This window comes from Hydra vulgaris, chromosome 01, assembly GCF_038396675.1.
Source record: "Hydra vulgaris chromosome 01, alternate assembly HydraT2T_AEP".
In the NCBI taxonomy this organism is placed as follows: Eukaryota; Metazoa; Cnidaria; class Hydrozoa; order Anthoathecata; family Hydridae; genus Hydra; species Hydra vulgaris.
Genome location: NC_088920.1, coordinates 14,141,379 through 14,165,844, shown reverse-complemented (window position 1 = coordinate 14,165,844; position 24,466 = coordinate 14,141,379). Strand labels below are relative to the sequence as shown.

At 28.3% G+C, this 24,466-nt stretch overlaps 1 long non-coding RNA gene across 1 annotated transcript; it reads left to right on the top strand.

Annotated features, from left to right (window-relative positions):
• Positions 1-2,488: 2,488 nt before the first annotated feature.
• Positions 2,489-3,319, top strand: LOC136074792 (uncharacterized). The gene is made up of 3 exons (XR_010635441.1): positions 2,489-2,846; positions 2,954-3,092; positions 3,167-3,319. It is a non-coding gene; the product is annotated as an uncharacterized LOC136074792 (long non-coding RNA).
• Positions 3,320-24,466: the final 21,147 nt, after the last annotated feature.

Genomic DNA, 24,466 nt, shown 5'->3' with positions numbered 1-24,466 from the left:
TGTTGGTTGTTTTTGTCCCTTGATTTCCTTTTTGTTGAAACCAGAAGTATTCTCTAATATTATACTTATATATCGATCATTATGTCTAATTTCCATTATGTTACATTTATATTATATATTAATCATTAGTATATATATATATATATATATATATATATATATATATATATATATATATATATATATATATATATATATATATATATATATATCAGGCTGTCAAGTAATAACTTTATATAAATTGAAAAAAATGACAAGTTTCATTAAAAAAATGAAAAGTTCAACAGCTATTTTTAAAACAAAATTAATCAGAAGTCATCAAAAAAGTCATAATTTAAATAAAATAAATTAACAGAATATTAAAGCACCAAAATACTTGCAACAACAATTAAGGTTCGAAAAAATTAAACAAGTTAACTCCAACTTTTTTTATAATACTACTTTGATTTTTTCAAACGATTAATTAAACTATTCATTTTACTTAGTTGCTTCATCTAGCATTCTCTAAGCAAGTTGAAGATCTGCTCTAGATATGCATTTTTCTCATCATTTTCAAGATCATTTCCCTTTGATCTAGGTTTTTGTTGTTTTTTTCAACTTTTTCAAGCATTCCTTTGAGCTGTTTTCCTTTGTCAATAAGTTCTTGCTTATGGATATCATTTATTCTTTTTTCTTCTTCCTCGGCTTTCCTTTTTTTACATACTTTGTGAGCATTTAGCACTGCTTGAACAACATCTTTAGAGAGAGCATCAACATTATATGCTTAATTGCAACATCTTGCGTATACCTTTGATATTCTCAGAGCTATTAATGTTTCATCATTTAGTTTTACTCGCTCTGAAGTCAATTTATTTTTATTATCTAATAAACTACGTTTCCATTTTGAATAGTTAAACAGCTCATAACAACTTTACTGAGATAAAGATACTTCACAAATTATACCAAATCTAAAATAAAAATAAAATTCTGCTAAAATAATTAATAATTAAATTTAAAGGAAAACTGAGTTAACCAACAATAATACATCTTATTGTTGGTTGTTTCAGTCATTCATTACAATACATCTTATTACCATAAACAAATCTTAAGAAACTATAATATGCATAAAGAGAACATGTATTAAATGCAAATAAAACTAAAGTACATTAAAAAAAAAAAAAAAACAGCAATTAAGTATAAAAAACTCAACTCTGTTTCCTTTTTATCATGTGGCATCAAAATTGCTAATCGCACAACAGCACTAACAGTCCAAGTTTCTGACCTCATTCGATTCAAATCTTTTAATACTTACGAATCAAGTAAAAGTTTTTTTGTAAATATTTTACAACCGATATATATCCAACTCTCATTTGCTGTAAGCAGATATTTTTTTTTTTTTTCACATGAAGTTTTATTTACCTAAATCTTACATATTTTCTTTTAAAACTCGACATTAATCGAAAATAATATATAACATTTTTGATAAAATATTTAATAACTAATACAACAAACATTGCTTTGCATTTACTCTTATAAAAAACATAATAAATTATGAATTTATATTAAAATACATTTTCTTCATATTAATACTACAGAAATGTTTAATGTTTAATGTCGTTTTATTAGTTATGCTTTGATAGAATGCGTTCTCAAAATGCACGCGGTATCGGAGAAAGATCATTTAAGCGAGTTGAAACTTTTTTCCTTTTGAAATTTAATTATTGGTTTAGATATATTACATAAAGAATCATACTAAGATAAATAATTATTGTTAAGATCGTATTATAATTGAAAAAAGTATATAAAATGGTTCTATATACATTTTAATTAGATAAAGTAGAAAGAATTTAAATTTTTATTAGAATATGTTGCAAGGATTTTAAGTAGAAAGGGTTTTAATTTTTTAAATCGTTTATATTTTGTTTGTTTTAGTTTTTTTTTAGCAGTTTTATTATTTTATTTTTTAGAAGAAAAATAGGGGTATGGATGTTATTAAAAGTTATACTAATGCTATTTCCATAAAATGGTTATTACTGCTTTGAAATTTCTGTAATGCTTTTAACTATTTTTGTTCTTTTTTAATAAAATTTAGAAAAAATAAATTAAAATTTTGTGCTAACACCGACATGGCATGCCACATGTTATTGTATGTAAAGGTTAAATTTTGTTATGAGGATTACAGTTGTTATGAAAAAAAGAAAGGTTAGGAGTATTGTTTGTAAATATATATTTTGTTTATTTTGAATCTTTTTAAATTTTCTGGCGTCATTTTTCAAACTTTTGTCTGTACACGTTTATTGTTTGCATTTATGCTTTTTTGATATGTATATGTATGTGGTAATAAGTCTTTTATAATTGTTTTAGCAATGTGTTTTTATAATAATGTAAAGGATATTTTATTGTTTGTATAAGGATTTATAAGAATTGTTTTTAAAAATGTGTTTAAATATGTATATAAGGTATATGTTAAACCTTATATACATATTTAATCACATTTAATATGTTTAAAGTTGGTACATACGTTTATATTATGTTGTTTCAAATTGCTGCGACTTTGTAAACGTGTAGAGTAAGATTTGTCAACTTTGCCAGCCATATGATGTACTTATAACAGATGGTAACAGATAGTGTTTAGTGTCAAAAAATACACAATAATGTACTTAAATAACATTTTGCTTAATTTTGTTATATATGTTCTGTTCAATATGAATGTTATCTTACTTAAGTTATGTTATAAACAAATTACATTACTTATGGTGTGTGCTATTGCTGTGTGTTGTTGCTGTGAGGTTTTTTTGTTATCTTTTGAGTTGATAGACTTTTGACTTATCTTCATGTTGGTGTCTATTGTTAAAAATGGTAAATAGGTAATTTTATTAAAAATCACTGCTTTTAATTATTCACTAAATACCAATACAAATTATTTTGCCATATATACAATTTGTTTCATCTCAATTTGATTTTTTGTCTTTAGCGCTGTTTACTACACGATTTTGCTATAAATATTTTGGAATCATGATGTTCCAGCATAAACTATTTTGTAAAAGCTAACGTGAAATAATAATATTTTACAACTACTACTCTGGTAAATCACAACAGCTTTTCTCTATAAGGTACATTGACTTTCATTTTTTGTATGTAATGTTTTTCTTATTTATTTAGTTATTCATTACATTTTTTATTTTAGATTTACCAGATAATGTATTAATGTGGTATAGAAGAACGAAATATTGTAAAGTTTTGTGAATTTTTTAAAAAAAACGTTTACTAATAACTTTTTTTTAAGAAATAATTTTTAAGTTTGCAACATAGGTTTACAACGTTTTTTTTTAATTTTTCTTTGTCAGCAGTATGCTAATTATTAGAAATGCATGTTTTCAATAATTTTTTTTATTATTATTTGCTAAGCTAATTTTTTTTCAAATATCTCCTAGCTGATATATGTATGTTTTTTTAAAGTCTTAAGATTATTGTATAATTTATTTTAAATGACAGTCTACTATATATAAAAGTTATTGTGTGTGCAATTTAGAGTAGAAAAAAAATTATATAGGAAAGATCGCAATCTGAAGATTGCGATCTTTGATCGTTTAAGATTTTTTCAAACTACTTTCAATTAAAAGTGAAGTTTAAATGAATGATATTAGGCTAGAAACAGATATTAGTTTAGAAAATGGAAATGTTAATAGGCAAGTTGTTTGTGGCACAAATGAAAGAGACTTAGGCGAGATGAAATTAATAATGGACAAAATGCTACTCGGCAAGCAGCAAATAATTCGAACCCAACTGAGGAGAGCTTGGTTAGGCGAGTTGAAAATATCGTTGCAGAAATGAAAGAAAAAGGATTAGGCGAGATGAAATTATAATTGATAAAATGCTAGAAATGCTGCTTGGCAAGCAGCAAGTAATTCGAAAACAAATGAGGAGAGCTTGGTTGGACGAGTTGCAAATAATCGTCGCAGAAATGAAAGAAATAGACTTAGGAGAGATGAAATTAATAATCGACAAATGCTAGAAATGATGCTTGGCAGGCAGCAAATAATTCGAAAACAAATGAGGAGAGCTTGGTTGGACGAGTTGCAAATAATCGTCGCAGAAATGAAAGAAATAGACTTAGGAGAGATGAAATTAATAATCGACAAATGCTAGAAATGATGCTTGGCAGGCAGCAAATAATTCGAAACCAAATGAAGAGAGCTTGGTTAGGCGAGTTGAAAATAATTGTCGCAGAAATGAAAGGCTTAGGCGAGATGAAATTAATAATCAACAAAATGCGAGAATTGCTGCTAGATACGAAAGAACGCATTGTATAGCAAGAAGTAATACTATTTCAGATTATAGTTATTTAGGAGAAATGAATTATATTTGTCAGCATTGTGGTGCTAAGAAATTTCTTGATGAAACACATTTTTAATGTTGCAATAATGGAAAGGTAGTTTTGTCGCAACCTCCATCATTTCCACAAGATTTACAAGATTTATTTAAAGGAAACTATGCAGATAGAAATGCCAATCTGAATTTTTTTAAATATATTGGAACTTATAATGCCAGTCTTTCTTATGCTTCATTTGAAGCTAATGTAGTTCAACCCATGAATCATGGGCCGCCATGTTTTAAAGTATGTGGTCAAGTTTGACATCGTATTGATAATTTAAGACCAAATCAAGATGTTCCGCCGACATATTGTCAACTATAAATCTATGATCCACTTGCAGCAGTAAATTTTAGAATGCAACAACGTGGTAATGATCTTTGCTTAAGTGATTTAATGTTCCGATTGCAAACTATTATAAGTGAAGAAAACCCATTTGCTTTTGCATTTAAAAACATGGCTGAAGTGGAAGATGAAGAAGTTCGTCAAGCAGCTCTAAAAGGTCGCTCAGTGTCAGTTGTAAAAATGTATTTACTTGAAGGGCATGATAGACGTTGTTAAAATCTCCCTTCACATAATGAAGTTGCAGTTGTTTTTGTTAGTGAAGATGGTGCACCACCTGCTTCCTGGGAAGTTGCTATTTACCCAAGAGATCATCCTCTTAAAACTATATCAAGTATGTCTGCCAACTTAGATCCTATGGTTTATCCTCTACTTTTTCCGAGGGGTAATGCTGATTGGCATAATCAATTGGTTCACAACCCTGAACATACTACATTGGTTAGAAATCAGGTTACAATATCTCAGTATTAAAATTATAAACTTTCAGTTAGACAGTTTTTTTCTTCACTCTTTTATGGCAAAAAAACTGTTTCAGCAATATGCTAATGATGTTTAAATTGAAGCAATATGCTAATGATATTTAAATTGAAGACCAGCGCCTTAGTTTCATCAAAAATAACCATAACAAACTGAGAAGTGAGCAGTATGATGTCTTACACGAACATGTAAACAACCTTAGAAATGGTCATAATGTTAGATCAGGGCGTGTTGTAGTTTTGCCATCAACTTATGTAGGAAGTCTTCAAGCTTTAAAGGAAAACTTTAAAGATGCTATGGCTATAATTTAAAAGTATGGTAAAGCAGATCTTTTTATTACTTCCACTTGCAACCCAAAATGGCGCGAGAAAACTGAAAACTTATATCCAGGTCAGACAGCAAATGATAGGCCCGACTTGGTTATTCGAGTATTTAAACTCAAATTAAATAACCTTCGCAATAACATTTTTAAGCACGGTGTATTATGGAAATTTGTAACACATGTTCAGGTTATTGAGTTTCAAAAGCGTGGTTTGCCACATGTTCATATTTTACTTCACTTTGCAAATGATGATAAGCTTGAAACAGCTCATGATATCAATAATTTAATATCTGCAGAAATTCCAGATCCGTTTCTTAATGTAGACATTTATGACGTTGTTAAAACTTGCATGTGTCACGGTTTATGTGGCATACTGAATTCAAATTCTACCTGCATGAAAGATGGGGTTTGCAGCAAAAACTATCCTAAAGAATTTAATGCTAGCACAGTAGCAGTTCGTAATGGTTATCCACGCTATAGACGTCGTGATAATGGTTTGGTTATCAATACTAAAGGTAACAATGTAGATAATCGCTGGGTGGTACCTTACAATTCATTGTTATTAAAGAAATATCAAGCTCACATTAATGTTGAAGCTTGCATGTCTGTTAAGGCTGTTAAATATTTGTACAAATATATATATACAAGGGTCATGACTGCGCCAATATTTTAATAAATGAAAAAACTAAACATGATGAAGTAAACACTTTTTTAGATTGTTGTTATGTAAGTGCACCTGAATTATTGTGGCGAATTTTCGAGTATCCAATAAGTCATATGTCACATACTATTAGACGCCTTAAAATTCATCGACCTGAAAATCTATTAATGTATTTTAGAGAAGTAGGCGAACAAATGGCTTATTATCGTGCAGCTCAACGTGATACGCGCCTAACGGCATGGCTTAAGTTAACTAGTGAAAATGAAAGAGCGCATTGCTGTTCATATGTAGACATTCCTTTTCACTTTATATTTGATGATAAACATTGTAAATGAAAGGTTAGACACAGGGGTGGTAATAAGGTGATAGTAAGAATGTATAAAGTTAATCCAACAGGAGAATGCAACATCTTGGAAGGATGTGCGTACTGTTAATGGTATTGTCCTTGAAATATTTTGTGAAGCATGCATTTTGAAAGGTTTATTGCAAGATGACACTGATGGGCAGAATACTCTTTCTGAGGCGGTTTTGACACGTATGCCAAAGCAAATAAGACAGTTGGTTTCAATTATTTTGACCTTTTGTGAACCTGACAATCCTTTGCATCTCTGGAATACATAAAAAGCTTTTATGATGGAAGATTTCATTCACCGCTTAGTCCCACTTCAAATAGCTAAACAAGCTACTTTTCAACAAATTGATTATAAAAGATTATAAATCACAGTGGTAATACGCTGGCTGATTAAAATCTGCCTGTTATTGATGAGTTAAGGCGCCTAAATCTAGAAAATTTTGATGAAAATGTTCAACAATCTATTGACGAAACCAACCGAATGAGACTGTTGCTTTATTTCAATCAATTAAATGTATGTAATGCCATCCTTGCTGCACTGAATAAGCAACCAAGTGTAGAAAATCAACATTCTAGATTGTTTTTCATGGATGGACCAGTTGGTAGTGGAAAAACCTTTACTTATAAGTATTTGATTGCTGAAACCATAAATAGGGGCTTTAGATCTGCTACAGCTGCATGGACTGGCATAGCAGCAACTCTTCTTACAAATGGATCAACATTGCATGGCTTATTCAAACTTCGTGTTCCAATATTTGATAATAGCACATGTTATGCAACTCCTAACTCTATACACGGGCATTTTTTAAGACAATTTAGTTTGTTTTTGCTTGATGAAACATCCATGATACCTTAACATGCCTTAAATGCAATTGATAGGTTGTTAAAAGATATTTGCAACAACAACTTTCTGTTCGGAGGAAAAATTATTCTTTTTGGTGTTGACTTCAGGCAAATTCTGCCTGTTGTGAAAAGAGGACAACCAGCTGAAATAGTAGAATTGTGTATAAAATGTTTTTTACATTGGTAATAAGTGCAGAAGTTTTCATTAACTGAAAAAATGAGAGTGCAATATGGGCAAGGTGAATTTTCCCAATGGCTACTAAAACTTGGGAATGGAACTATACCTGTCAAATTGGAGGATCCTTTTAAAGGACTCATTAAAATACCAAATAAGTGCATTATTAGAGAAAATGAATCAATTGTTGAAAAGATTTTTGGAGATACTGATCAAAATAATTATTTTATACGCGTGATTTTAACACCAACTAATGTTGATTCATTACCAATCAATGAAGAAGTGCTTAAATGTCTGCTGGGTGAGGTCAAAATTTATTTAAGTGCTGATCAAATTGATACTGATGACCTTAATGAAAAAAATAACTCTCCTGTTGAGCTTTTGAATAGCTTAACTCCTTCAGGTATGCCACCTCATTGTTTAAAATTGAAAACTGGTTGTGTAATTATGCTACTTAGAAATTTAGATCTCAAAGCTGGGCTATGCAATGGTATCCGAATGAAAGTTTGATTGGTATTTAGATTTGGATCTCAAACCTGGGCTATTGAATGGTACCCGAATGAAAAACCGTGTTTCTCTCATGGTCAACTTTATGTTACATGTTCAAGAATTTTGTTTTTCAAAATTGATAAACATCTCATTCAAGGTATGGTAGGTGGAAAGTGTTGCACAAAAAATGTTATATTTTCTAATGTTCTTAATTTATAGACTTTAGATTTTCATTTCAAAAATTTACTGTTAGTAGGTTGTGAGCACATTTTGTATGTATAACTTTATTTATTATTTTAATTTTTTTTTTCATGGTTTTTGGTAAATATATCTGTCATTTAATATTGTTATAAAATTTGTTTATATGTGTTATATAAAACCATATTTGTTTATAGTTGTATATATGTTAAAATTATGTTGTTCCCATGTTTTCAAAGTGGTGTGACTTGGCATTATGTTGAGCAAGATTGACAACCTTGCCAGCCAAGCGGTGTACTTATAGCAGAGGTGTGACTTAGCAGCATTTAGTGCCAGGCGGTGTTACTGCTTTAGATCTAGGTTGAGTGGTCTAGCCTTTTTTTAATTATTCTGAAAACACATGTCTGTAAATGTTTAGCGTAATTTTTATGAGAGAGTATGCAACCTTGATCTTTAAATCTAGGGCGTTTTAATGTCCTAAATTTGAAGTAATTGAATAACTAATATTGAATATAAAAGCAAATATATTTTATGTATTTATATGTTTAGTAAAAAGATAAATATAGTTAACTTAATATTGGTTTTCTGTTTTGTCTTTCATATTTCAACTTGGTTTATTATTTTCGCTGGATTATAGGATCAAGGGTGTAAATATTCTATTATTTTGTGTTATTGTTGTGATGTTTTGTGTTGATAGACTGCTTGGCTTACCTTCACGTTGGTGTCTATTGTTAAAAATGAATAACTGGTAGTTTCATTATTGGAACTTACTGCTTTTATTTATTTACTAAAAGCCAAGACAACATTTTGCTAATAATGCAATATATATCTTAACTTGATTTTTTTTTTTTTAAGTATTGTTAATTCTTTTGTACTTGGAAACAGATTTTATTATTACATTTTCGATAAATGTTTATATTAACTACCATTTCAACATAGGTTACTAAAAATAGATAATTGGATTTTAAGTTTTTATGTGGGTTTTTTTTTATCTTAATTTATTTTTTTGTAATTATGGTATCATAATTCCATTTTTATTTTTCTTTAAGATTTACGATCAACGCATTTATACGGTTTATAAAAAAAAACCTGATTTCCTTTTATTGTAAATTTTTTGTCTGTTAAAATGGTATAAATATATGCAATTAGCTCAACTTTTTTTAAATTTCTCTATTTTATGCCTAATAATTTGTTGTACGTAACTTAAAGGATGTTTTTAAAGAGGGGTCGCAACTAAAAACAAACTAAAAACCTTTAAATACATGGAGAATATTGTAGGTTTGCGAATTTGTCAAATACAAAGTTACTTAAATTTTATAACGGGTTTAACTAATTAATTAGCTTAGTTTGCATTTGCAACACTTTTGAGGAAAGAAAAAATTCTTATATATATTAAATTCTTTAATATATTAAAAAAAAAATTCTTAAAAATGTAAATCACCCTCTAAAAATTGTAGCGTTGATTTGATGTTGATCAACGTTGATTTTGCGTTGACATTAGCGATCAACAGCGATCAGCTATAAATGGACGTTGTAGCAACGGCAATTTTATCAACAGCAAATCAACGTTTATTTACAAACACTGAGCGTTCGTTGATTTTCTGTTGACAAAAAACAAATTTATTGAGCCGTTTACTAACAGTAATTTGCAGAGCAAACAGCATGTTCTGCTGGGATTTTTTTGTTATTTTTGGTGGTAATAAAAACGTTTTTTCAAATTTTAATTATATTACGGTATGAAATGAATATAAACTTTATTGAAAAACATATACTTTATTTAGTAATTATATTTTCAGTTCTTGAATAAAGATTATCCTAATGAAATTAGGGTAGTTCTTTAACATTACTTTCATTATCATTATCATATACATTATTATCATAGCAAATTAGTAATGTTTATGATTGCAAGTATTTGCCTGAAAAATTCTGACTGCAAACTTAAATCATATAGTACAAAATACAATTTAAATTGTTTTTTTCTGTATAAGAATAATAATTCTTTTTTTTTTTTCTTTTGTGATGTAATAAAATAAAGATAATAATGTCTAAATGTGACAGAAGCCTGTACATGAGGGAATTTATGAAAGAAAAACGAGATACTGAAAAAAGAATTAAATATCTTCTTGAAGAGTGCAATATTGTTGGTAGAGGGAATTATGTTCATCTAGATTCAGACATTCAAAAGATTTTTAAAGTTTCTAAAGATGTGCACATCGATATATTGATGTTTTCAATGACTTTGCCTGAAAATAAATTTTGTTTAAGTAAAGTTGAATCTAATTATGGTGATGTTGATGACATTGCTGTTAAAAATAGTTTATACTGTAGTATTGATACTCTAACTTCAACAAAAGATTTTTTATATGAGTGGTCATTAAAATACTGTATAAAAGATGATGCTTTAAATGCACTTTTATTTCACTTAAATAAATTTACTCCATCTATACCGAAATGCAGGCAGACATTACAAAAATCTCTTCAAAAAGTTAATATCTTATATGTCAGTGGAGGCGATTATATATATCTTTGAGTTGAAAGTGCATTTGATTATTATATATCAACAACTGGAAATAAGGAAAAACTTGATCTAACTGTAAGTATTGATGGTGCACCTATGTACAATAATAAAAAGACTTCCATTTAGCTTATACTAATTACAATTAACAGAAAAGCACCATATGCTGATGCAATTTGGTATGGTCAGGGAAAACCAAACAATTTGAATGAGTACTTTAAAGATTTTATTCTTGAAATGAGAAAAATGGGTATAAGCAGCTGCAGGTGACTATTTAAGCTTTTGTTTTTGATGCGCCTGCAAGAGCATTTGTTAAATGCATTATAGGGCATAGTGGCTACCATAGCTGTGAAAGATGTGTGGCAGTTGGCACACAAAAAGATGGTGTAAGATTATTGGAAACAACTGCTTTACTTTGCACTGACATGGCTTTTAAAAATAATTTGTATAAAGAAGAAGGTCATCAACTTGAGAGCCTTTCTCCGCTTGTTCAGTTAAATTTCCCAATGGTAACTGAGTTCCCATTGGACTATATGCACCTTATATGTCTTGGGGTAGTTAAAAAACTTCTAATAAACTGGTGTAAAGGTCCCCAATGTATTAGAATAAGTCAATCTGTTAAAGACAGTATTTCAAATGAACTCATAAATTTACGAAGTTATACACCATCCAATTTTCAACGTAGACCACACTCTTTAAATGAATTTGAGAAATGGAAAAGCAACAGAGTTTCAATTCTTTCTGCTTTATGCTGGACTTGTTGTTTTAAAAAGGAAAAATAAATAAAACTAGCTATGACTTATTTATTTCTCTTTCAATTGCTTTGCACATACTGCTTTCTGATAAAATGGTAAAAAATGAATTGTTAGTTTTGCCATATGCTAAACAGTTGCTTATATGGTTTGTTAAAGAAGTGCAAATTTTGAATGGGGAGATTTTTGTAACATACAATGTTCTTAGCATGATTCATTTAGCTGATGATTGTGTTTAGTATGGGGAGAGCCTTGATAATCTATCAGCTTTTCCTTTTGAAAACTTTTTGGGTCAAATTAAAAAAATGGTGCGAAAATCACATCAGACTGTTGCCCAAATAGTGAATCAACTAGATGAGAGAAAAAAGTTGGATATTTTTCTTAGAGAAAGGAATGATAAAAAAATTTCTGTCGAAGTGGTAAGTAAAAAGATCACATCAAATCTATGAGAGTTTATTTCAAGACAAAGGGTTTATTTTAGTAGAAGAGGTTTTGGTAGATCTTTTAAAATGCAAGGCTCTAAATCCTCATTCCATTCAAAAGTTTTTTTCTGATTGTTCTGAAACATCTTATTTAGACGTTTGTTATGTAAATTCATTAGCCAACCTAAAAACATTTTTTCTGAAAAAAAAGAACTTTTGAAAAAAGGCTTGATGATCAAAAAGTTCAAAATCCTGTTCAAAAAGGTGGTTATGCTTTTTTTCTGCTTAGACATTGTGATATTGCTTATGATCACTGATTTCTTGAATTAAAAACACAAATTTTGATTATACTTGCCGACCATCATTTTTTAAAGAATGTCTGTGCATGTGTAAAATTTGTTATAAATTTGTCAAATATATAGTTTATTGAATAATTTTAAAGTGAGTTGAATGCATTTTAATTTATAAATTTTCTCTGTGAAACAAATACCTGGTATGTATATTAGGGTGGGTAGTACTTTTAAAATTTTGGATATGGGAGCGCGCACAACATTTTTTTTATGTATTAGGGTATTAGAAGAGACGTGAATAATTTTTTTTTTCTTAAAAAGTTCATCTAGTGTGGGCGCAGGGCGTTTGAAAAATGTCAGTTTTACAAAAATCTTATTATTTTGGCATTTTTCGGCCTTTTTTATATTAGGAAGGAAAGGCAATTATTAAAAAACAATCAGACATAATATAGACATAAAAAATTATATATTTATTCGGTGCTACTTTTCTTAATGCTATACAAACACGATAGACGTAAGAAAAGTTGGCTACCATTATGGATTTTACAAAAAATATCTACTTATAAATTTTAGAAATGGAATTTAGAAATGTATACAAAACTTGTTGTTGTTATTTTCAATGTGCGTAATGCTACTAGTATAAAATGAGGTGAATCATGAAACATAGTCATCAAACTTTGTGGGCTTTGGACTTATATCCTCCCTTCCATTATTATTAAAAACCATTAAAATTATTTAAATACAGGAAATGGTGTAGGATTTTTTATTTTTATAAAGTTCCAATAGCTTATTTGTAGGATAATTACTAAGATAATAGTTTCCTAACGATTTGCGGTTTAAACGAGTTTTATTTATTTATGATCACTTTGGCATCCTAAATATTGTAATAAAAATGTAGTTAACAAATTTATAACATATTTATAAAGGTTGTTTTTTTACCTACTACAAAAAGTACTAATATTTCTTAACAAACATAACATCAATTTCATTGCTATAAATGGCTAAATCTACTTGAGCTCAAACAATGTTAAAATGCCCTAAATTGCATGAGCTATTGGGTAATGGACTCGAACTTTGTTTATCAGAGCTGCCTACGCTGAGAGATAGTTTACGGTATGGAATTTTGTTGCGTGATAGATCAGTTACACATTTGAATACAAGATGTATGTGTATACAAATGTTTATTAAAATAAAAAGTATTTGGGTGTCAGCAAATTCTACAATCCCGTTGGTCTCAGAAAAATACGCAGTCGATAAACTTGTTCTTGAATGGAAGATTGCAAAAGACATTAGAAAACTGAGAACTCCAAAAAAAAGAAATATGTATACGGACAAGCTTGATAAGTTATTTGACTTGACGAAATGTAAGTGCAACATCTTTAGCTGTAATGAAAATGGATGCAATGGTTGTCTTTTTAAAGCTCATGTAACTTGCATATGTCCAAAAGTAGCAAAGATACCTTTGCAAGAACTATTTTTCCTACAAGCTCAAAGAAATAAAATCGGTAACAAAAGTTCTTTACAAATAGGATTAGTTGATATACCAGAGACACATCGGTTAACAAGATATTTAGGTAGAAAAGAATCAGACTCTAAAATACCTGGAACACTTAGTGAGGATGCAAGTAAATGCTAAAATACTAAAAATATTTTTGTCAATTTTTGTTTAAACTGTGAATTAAAAAGTTGAGTATAAATTGATTATAAATTTTTTTCATTAAAATTGTTTAACATAATTTATTTTCTCCTTTAGCAGTAGAAATTCAAACAACAGACGATTCGGACATTGGCAACAAAAATGCAGATAATACAGAAAAAGTTGACTTCAGTTTGAAAAAAAATTACTTAGATATTACCAGGGTTTCTCAAGCAGCTATTAGGTATGGGGTATCTAACAGAGCTGCAGCAGCCATAGCTACTGCTACTTTAGCTTCTGCAAAAGATGCAAATTTTTTAAAGAAAACAACTGATATTTTCGTTGATCACAACAAAATAAAACGAAGTAAGACTAAGTTAATGAAAGAAATCCGAGGTAGAGCTGAAAAAGTAGCGATGAATGATAATATTCAATGTATATTTTTTGATGGACGAAAAGATTTGACTAAGTACACGAGAGAAGAAGAAGATGGAAAATTACACCCATCGGAAAAAAAAGAAGAACATTATTCAGTTTGTTCTGAACCTGGAGGAAAATACCAATTTCATTTCACTAACAATTCTGAAGAAAGAGTAGAGACTGCAGCTGAGCAAATAGCTGATAATATTTACGAATGGATTGTGAATCATGATGTCGGAGACTATTTAGTTGTCATTGGTGCAGACTCAACAAATTTAAACACTGGTTGGAAAGGAGGTGTTATCCATTTCCTTAAACATAAATTGGATAAAAAATTAATGTGGATAATTTGTGCTCTTCATACAAATGAACTACCTCTCCGACATCTAATGATTCAGCTTGATGGAAAAACTACGTCTAAAAATAATTTTTCTGGTTCTATTGGAAAACTTATAGGTAAGGCAACTAGCTTCAAAGTCAAAGATAGCATAGTAAAAATTGAATTTCCTAATGCAATAATAGAACTTGACTCTAAAGTTGTAAAGTCGCTATCAGATGATCAAAAGTATTTTTATAAAATTACCCATGCAATTAACGCTGGGGTTTTTCCGGAAAATCTTAAAAGTAAAGAAATTGGTCCACATTCGCATGCAAGATGGTTGAATTTTGCAAATAGAATATGTTTACTTTGGTGCTCCGAAATCGTACTTTCAGTTGAAGAAACATATAATCTGCAACTTCTGGTGGAGTTTATTGTTGGTGTTTATGCGCCACTTTGGTTTGAAATCAAAGTAAAGTGGAAGTGGACTGAAGGGCCTAATCATATACTCAAGCAGTTAAAACTTCTTTGTCATCAAAGACTTAAAGTTAAAGACATTGTAATGCCCTACGTTTTATCTTCTTCATGGAATGCTCATAGTGAAAATGTTCTTCAAACGTTGTTATGTAGTCTAGAAAAAACAGAAAGACAATTTGCAGTTGAAACAATTTTAAAATTAAGAGGAGATTTGAAATACGGAAACACTAGTGTAAGAAGTAGAAAACATCATATACATAATGAAAATGCTGAATCACTTTTTGATCTAATTGATTGGAGCTTGAATGTACACAAACCTTTACTTACATGTTTATTGTCAAAGGATGAACTTTTAAAATACAATGATATTCCGATGTATGTACCTTGTTTTCCTGTTCATGGGCAAGCTATTGAACGATGTGTCCAAGAAGTCACACGAGAAGTCTCAATAGGTATTTGGAAAAGATAGAAGAGATGGGTTCATAAGAGCAACATTAGCACATCGAGAAATCATGCCCGTGAACCAATCAAAAATAGATCTGTTTAAATTAATTTAAGCAATATTAATTTTTTGATGTTTTGCTTTGATTATTTATGATCACAGTAAATAAGTTGAACTTTAAATATATTGTATCTTTTAGATGACATTTTATATATTTTATTTATGACTTTATGAAGAGTAGCACCCCAAATTGTGTTTTATTTTAATGTCTATATTATACCTGATTGTTTTTTGATGATTGCATCGCCATAGGCTTAAATAAAAGGACAGAAAAGTGCTAATTTGATGTATTTTTAGTAAAACTATCGTTTTTTAAATGCCCTGCGCCCACAATAAATGAACTTTTTAGGAAAAAAAAATATTCACGTCTTTTCTAATATCCTAATACATAAAAAAAATATCACACACGCTCTCATTTTTAAAATTTAAAAGTAGAATTTTTTTGTAAAATCCATAATGGTAGCCAACTTTTCTTACGTCTACCGTGTTTGTATAGCATTAAAAAAGTAGCACCGAATATATATATATTTTTTTATGTCTATATTATGTCTGATTGTTTTTTAATAATTGCCTTTCCTTTGGCTATTATAAAAAAGGCCGAAAAATGCCAATATGATAAGATTTTCGTAAAACTGACATTTTTCAAACGCCCTGCGCCCACACTAGATGAACTTTTTAAGAAAAAAAAAATTATTCACGTCTCTTCTAATACCCTAATACATAAAAAAATGTTGCGCACGGTCCCATATCCAAAATTTTAAAAGTACGACCCACCCTAATGTATATAGAAATAATAAAATATTTACGCTGGTGTTTTACATCAATAAATCTAAAAAGCGTTTTACAAAGTTCATTGTTTTTAATCTCTAATGTATTTTTAATTTTGTTTTGTAACTCATATAAGATTGTTTAGAATTAAATTGCCAATAGACGTTTTGTCTAAAATTGTCTATCACCAGAATATTGAAATGTCAATTTTTAAATGGAAAAGTTAAAGAAGTGGAAGTGATTGCTAAAAGTTGGATGAAAAATGATAGGAAATGCGTCTGGCCTCCATTTAAAAATCCGCTGCAATTCGTAAAGCTGCCACAACCTTGCAGGCACTGGAAGACATACCCAGCTAGGATTTTATACACTACATGTTTGCATATTACTATAAAAAAATGTAAAATAATTGAATTAGATACTGAACTGTATGTTTTGACCAGTGCACTGGAGAGGATAAACATGTGCTGATGCAAAGTTTTTTTGGACCCTCCTTTACAATATGACTATTCTCTCATTTAATATCACTTATTTTAAATCCAATATTCCAATGGGCATATGTTTAAATAATATATTCTGAATGTCTTTAGAATGTTTAAAAAAGATTTCCAACTATTAAAAAAAGTTTTTTTAATCATTGACAAAAACATTTTTGTTTTGGAGTCTTTATCAAAAAAAAGTTTTTTTAACAATGATTTTAGTTTTTTTTTAACACTTTTAGTTTGCTTTTTTTAAACTATTAGTGTTTTTTAAAAACTAAAAAATTCATTAATTTTCATGGGTTTTTCATTAAAATTCATTAATTTTTATGCAGTGCACCAACTGCACCCTGTTCTCATAGGGCCTGCTTTTGCCGCAAACATTTCAATTACATTTTCATTAGATATTGATAAATGATTTTTACGTACATAGATTTGTGTTTACGTACATAGATTTTTATGAAGAAGCTCAGTCACGCTTAGAAAAAGCAACAGATGCTTCAAATATTGAAAATGACACCGCAGAGAAAAAAGGGACCAAGCGAAAGTAAATTTTACTAAAATTAGTTTTTAATAAATAAAAAATTTTACAATAAAGAATTACACAAATCATGCACTTTTTTGTTTAAAAAGTAAAGTTTATATTAAAGAAAGACGGCAATGACATTCTGTGAAAGATATTGTGGTTGGTGATGAAGGACTATACGGAAGACATTATTTTGATAGTTCAAATAGCCAAAGAACATCTAACATGATTCCAAATATAGCACGTTAACTATTTTTGTAAAAGAAAAATAATGGTTTGTTAAAATAAACATGCTTTTTTTTTTTTACTGAATTATAGATGTTTTTAAATCGATATCAACTCCCCATTTACACAGTGAAATAGCAAGCTTTTCAGTTGCTGAAAATAACATTGACTTCTCGAAAGAAACTAATCTATCTCAAGGGAAAATGATGTTGTCTTCAAATATATTGGTAAAAAAAAGTCCTAATATTGGGTTTGTTCTAATTAAAATCTGTGTGCGTGTGCAGTAAAAAAATTAATAGAAATCAGAACTATATGTTATAGAATATAATTTTGTTGACAAATATTTTATAAATATATGTTTGTTGACAAGTTTAAATAAAAATCACTATAGAATGTTTGAAAATTTTGTTTAATTTTTGTATGTATAATTTATCTATACCTAGGTAGAAAATGGCTCTAAAAATTGTGTTTTGGATAAAGAGGATAGCAGAGAAAGATATTTGACTTGCCTGGGTAAATAAAATTTTTAAGAATGTATATTTCAATGTCTTAATCAAAGTTTTATTTATTTTTTCCATTTTGGTAATTTTTAATGGTTAATTTTTTACAAAATATTTTACATAAATAATAATAATATTATTTATTTTAATACATTTTTTTTTTAAGATTTTCAAAAAGTTGCGTTGAGTTGGATGGCAAAAATTGATAAAAAGGTACTACTGTTGCTTTTTATTTTAATATCAAGGATTACATATGGCCCCCACAAATTTTCAAAATTTTCAATCAAATCAGAAAAATGAATCAAGAATCAAAAAATCCATGTATTAAAATCAAGATAATTTCATTCATATAGAATAAACATAATATGTATTCTGACCCTTAAGTAATTTTTTTTTTTTTTAATAATAGATGAGTTCTCTTAGTCGTTGTGGAGGTAATACTCCATATAAATCGGCTTTTGCTTTTGGAAAGTTGTTGATGAGCGAAGACGCTGGGGCCTGTTTTAATGTCTCTGATGGTTCATTGAAGATAAATTTTAAAACATACACCCTGTATCATATGATAGTGGGTAAGAATGGTTTTATGCATTTTTTTAGATATTTTTTTTTACAGGAAATATATTTTGTTTATCCCAGTCAGTCATTTATGTAACTATTTGCTATAATTTCTGCAGTTTGATTTTTTTCAAATTTGGTTTGAATTTTCGATTTAGATGCGATTACACGACAGCATCATGATGCAAAAATTTGCGAATGTCATTCAGGCATTTCGGAATTTTTAAGGCAATCAGGAACACGACTCAATCAAAAAGTTTTTAAAATGAACAATGCTGCAAACGCTAAATAAATTGTTTGAAAATGTAAATTTTGTGTTAAATTCATTAAAAAACTTTCTTACTTAACGCAGTGCCTACTTTATTTCATTATTCTTTTGAGTTAGGTTTGAATTGCTCTAAAAAGAAATTTTTTGCTAAATCCTTTATTTACAGCCTGTTTTTTAACAAAACAAATAAATATTTGAGCAATATGTATAAACTTTATATACAAATATTTTATATATATACATATATACATACATAATATATATAAATTATAAATTATTAGAAAATCACTTAACAAAAGTTTTTTCATTTAACACTGTGTTTCATCAACAAAAAGACTCATCAAAAATAACGAGTTTTTTTTATTGATAAGAGCATTTCTGATGAGTCTTTTTATTGATAAAACACAGTGTTAAATGAAAAAAATTTTGTTTAGTGATTTCCTACAAATTTATAATTGCTCTGTTCTTTTAAGAACATTGAGCACTCTGTTTTGTAGAATACATTTTAAAGTTGCTTAAATATATATATATATATATATATATATATATATATATATATATATATATATACATATATATATATATATATATATATATATATATATATATATATATATATATATATATATATATATATATATATATATATATTTTGTAAATTATTGATATATTTTTTTGATATATGCATCAAAAGCGATATCAAAATGCCGTCGGCTATTATAAAAATCAGTGTTGAATCACCAGAATAAATGTTTGTTGATTAAACGTTGATAAGCAACATTCGATCAACGTTTTTTGTAAACACCAAATCAACGTTGATAAGTGGCTAACATTTTGGACAAAAAAATCAATATGGAATCAATGTTGACGAGAAACATTGAATCAACATCAAATCAACGCCTCATTTTTTAGCGGGCATTGTTTTACATTTTATTATTTTGGTAAAGGTCTTCATCAAAAACTTGATTACTCCTAATAAAAATAGTTTTATTCTCCTGGCCACCATTTAGGCAAAAACGAAGAAGGGAGGTCCTTTGTTAGTGTCAAAGTATTTACGATAATTAAATTCCAAGTAACAAAAAGAATTTTTAGTAAATGGTATCAAATTACCGTTTACTAAAAACTATTGAAACAAAGAGGTCATACAAATAATATAAAAATGGTCTGTGTTGAACAGACTTAACAAGACCCGGGTGCGGTCAGCTTGGTTTACAAACATGGTATTATGTCACGTTAAAAACTATGAACGTAACGTAACCTTTAAAAGCCAATTTAAAACATTTTTGGTAGCTAAATGTGATAGTACATTGTAAGTATAAATGTGATAGTATAGTAAAAAAAACTATTTTAATATTTTTTGGCTCATAAAATGGATTTAAGACTTAATTGATTGCAGTTAAACCACAATAAATAACGATTTGAAGGCTATATGGCCCCGACGGAATATGCGACATAAATATCAAATTTTTATTTTATAATGTATTGTATTTTACGACTGATGACGATCTGTGCTAAAACAGGTCGAAATATCACAAAAAAGAAAATATAGTACAATGCTGTTTTGACGTTTCTTAACTTATTATATATTTACGTACTTCAAGAAATATCGCTTAAAAACCTAAATATCAAATTTGTATTTTACTCATTCACAAAAAATGGAGTTAAAACAAATTTGCTCTTTTGTCCAGATATGTTTACTGCACATTTTAGTAAATAAAATAATTAGTTGCATAATGAGTTAGACGAGTTGATGAATCTTAGGCATTGATTAAAATTGATGATGTATTTATAAATAGATGAGTTATTTTAGGCATTGATTAAAATTGCTAATCATAATCATAATGTAATTTATTGAATATGCTAATCGTAATTTATTTTGTAATAATGTAATGCAATAAGTTAAATGCAGCTTTACTTTTTTGTTACTCTTGGTTGTTTTGTTACACTTAGTGATGGACAGTTTCGTTTGTGCGCTGTTAGTGCGCTGAAATTTCCAGACATTTAAAAAAAGTGCGTTTCATCTTATCATATCTTTCAAGTATGTTATATTCTTTTTAATCATTTTGATCGTTTACATTTTTTTATATCTTAACATGTCTATTACCTTTATTAAAACTGTTTTTAAGCATATGTCTTTTTATTTTTATATCGAATTAATAAAATGTCACAAATTGTTGAAGATGAAAGTTTGTATTTATTTAAATGTGTATTATGCTACTGATTTGTATCATGTTACGTAGTTAGTTCTTAATTATATGTTTGTTTTTAGTCGCTGAATTACAAAGAAGTAAGTTTTGTTCCATTTTGTTATAATTAAATGTTATAAATTGCAGTTTGTATAGGTTTGTTGATTTAAATTAACTTTACAATAATAAAATGGTTTATACAAAACTTTTTGTAAACTAATTCAATCCAGAAAGATTAAATATTTATTTTAATATTGAATTAATTAAAGAAGTTTAATAAAGATTCGGCTTCAATATTTGTTTGCTTTTCTGTTTAGATGACAACAGTATTATTGGAGAAAATAAGTTAAAAACCATTTTTAATTTTTAAAAATGAAAAGAATTACTTTTTAATATTTCTGTTTTTTTTTTGAAGTAGGTTTAAAATTTCAGGTTTTTAAAATCTTATATATTATAAACTTTAATATTTTTAATTACTTAAAAAATATATCAATGTTTAATTACACCAGGAAGTAGAAAAAAGTTATAGTTTAATGATAAGGTTGTAGACTGTTAGAGCAGATTAAATAGATCAAATATATTTTTAATCTATTTAATAACCTACTACCAAAGTGAAAATTTACTATCAGTTGTTTGTTTGTTTTTCTGTTTAGTTGACAACGATGAAGAGAGAGGTTGTAAGTTTAAAAGGATTTTTATTTTTTTATAAAGTAACTAAAATGTCTTTTAAAATATTGTTGTTGACTTTAAAGTAAAACAGTAGTAATTGATGACTGAAATAAGTCAGTGTTTTTGCTACTAGATATTTGTTAATAGGAATTTGTTTATTTGTACTGTAACTGGAATTTTAAAACTTCAAGTAATTAAGCTTGATTTTATATTTTCTTTTAGGAGAGTTGGAAAAAAAACTCAGTATATGTTATATGATTACTATAGTTAAATAAATAAAGCATTTATATCTGTACACTCAAAAGTCCAAGTCGGTGTTCACATTTTAGAAATTGTCCAGGAGAGAGTAAATAGTAAAATAATTATTCTTCATTGGCTTATTCTTGATGTTTAAATTTATGTTATTTTTTTTGTGTTTAATTTAATTTGTCTTGAAACATATGAAACATAATTTTGACAAAAATAAAAAGTTAAATAAAAAATGTGAAAAGTTGTTTCTGAACAACAGACGTTTTTCCTTTGAACATTGTGGGGACACCAATCCCTTTATATTGACCAAAATTTGTTTCACATTGTTGCAGAAAAACAGTCTTTATACCTATGTAAATACTGAAAAAACTAAAAAGGTCTCTACAAAACTCATTTTCACAAAAAACTGGAAAACCAACCATTGTCTTCTGAGGTACAGGTATTAAAATTTAAAGTTTTTTTCAGTTTATAGTTTTGGTTTAGTTTATAGTTAATTTTAGCTTAGTTTTGTTAGTTTTAGCTTCAGTTATCTTTTTTCTTACTTCAGAAAACTTCATGGAAGAAATAAGGGGAATAGGTAAAATAAATTATAATTATATATTTATTTATATGTAAATATTATTCTATCAATTATTCTGAGATATGTTTTTTGTCTTTAGTGTCTGGTAGAAGCATAACTGGTAAGGCTGTGTTTTAAATTTTAAATATTTTTTATGGAGAAATATGTGCAATAGGTGAAAGAATTATTTAATATAAACATGACATTTTTTTAAACTGTTTGCATTTTACTCATACTTTTATTAAAATTAATTTTTTCACAAGTTTAACTCTTTTTAATTTCCTTTTTTTTTTATTACTATTATTTTTATCATTCTTTTTATCCTGTGAAAATGGTAAAGTTATGCTTTATATTTTGATTTAAAAAAAATTGTAAACATTTTTAAATTTTATTATATGCTTCTATTTGTAGAGTATTTGTTCTATTTTAGAGTCGTTAACATTTAAGAAGCTGGTGCGTTTAACAAACCTTTAAGATCCATAATAATGATGCAGTCTGAAGATTTTTGAAAAAAAGGTTTTTGAGTTTATGCATTTCAAAATCCACCGTAAAAAATATATTCCTACCGCTTTCTTTTAATGTTAGAAAGAAACACAGAATATAACGTATTTCATGGGGTTTTATGAGTTATTTTTCGGGCCCTGCAAATCCTAAACTTTGATTTCGAATCGAATCTCGAATCGAATCTAATGAAAGGACGAATTTCGATTCAAATCTCAAATCCAAGTCTCGACTTTAAAACAAATTCTTTCCCAAAACATGTATTTATTTAAATTTCAACATAATCAATTGGCAGGCCAGTCAGGCCTATATCAACAAAAAAAACAAATAAAAAACTAAGTCCTTGTTTGCCCAAATTAGTTTTTTACTATTAGCAGAAGTGAGCGACAGTCTTTTATTGAAAAGAACTTGACCATCAACTGAGTTAACTCGTTACCAAGCACAACTGGATGATTGAATTGACAAAAAATCTATATCAGTATTTTCTAGCAAAGACATCTTTTTTTCATGCGCTTTCCAAATGTCCATGCAGCTCCAAGTGATGTTGAACTGTGGTCTGCGCAATGTTGATTTTAGTGTGATCCAATGAAAAACGTGAGTCCAGATTTGTGGTTGTAACATAAACTGCATTTTTTCAGTCAACTCAGTAAGTAATGCATCTTTCAATTTTTTACAGTGAACGGCCTTGTACGCATTTAGTTCATTTTTTAAGTCTTTTATGCAAGGTAAAACTAAGCTTATTCTCACTGTTATATTGACAGACAAACTAGTTGTTGTCTCAGCTATTAATTGTAGAATTGGAAAAACATTCCATTAAGATAGCAATATCTGTTTCGCTTAAAGGTGGAGGTAAAAGCACATTTTCTTCTTGCAGCGCATTCAGCCTAAGCCATGGAAACAGCAACACTGTTCTTATTTGTCTAACCAAGTAGTTTTACTGTAATGCTAAACCTTACAGTCATATGGAGGGGTTTTTATTTTTAATTCATCCGATTTTTGAACTTTGTTTAATGTGGCCTAGCCAACATTTAAGCCCTGAAAAAAATGGCAGATTTTTTTGTTAGTCTATATCATTAATGTCAGAGCAGATTTAGATTCCTGAGAGCAATTCAAGACACGTTGTAGAACATAAGCTGCACAGGGATTCCATTATATTTTTATTATACAAGCAGTACAAGGCATAGCATTTGCTGTACCAGTAGTCGCTTTGAATATGCAACTACTGATACAATATCCAGTTTGAATTTCTCAACTTGTGAGTTGACAATTTTTGCAGCTACTTTTGAATTACGGTCTGCTTCTATGGCTTCTAAGTTTATTACACTAATGCAGTGTTTGTGTAATAACCACTTGGCATAAATATAATGAAGTGTAATCACAAGAAAATTAAACTGATTCCATTGATCAAAGGTGATGTTATGTTTTCCAATTTTCTCTGTGG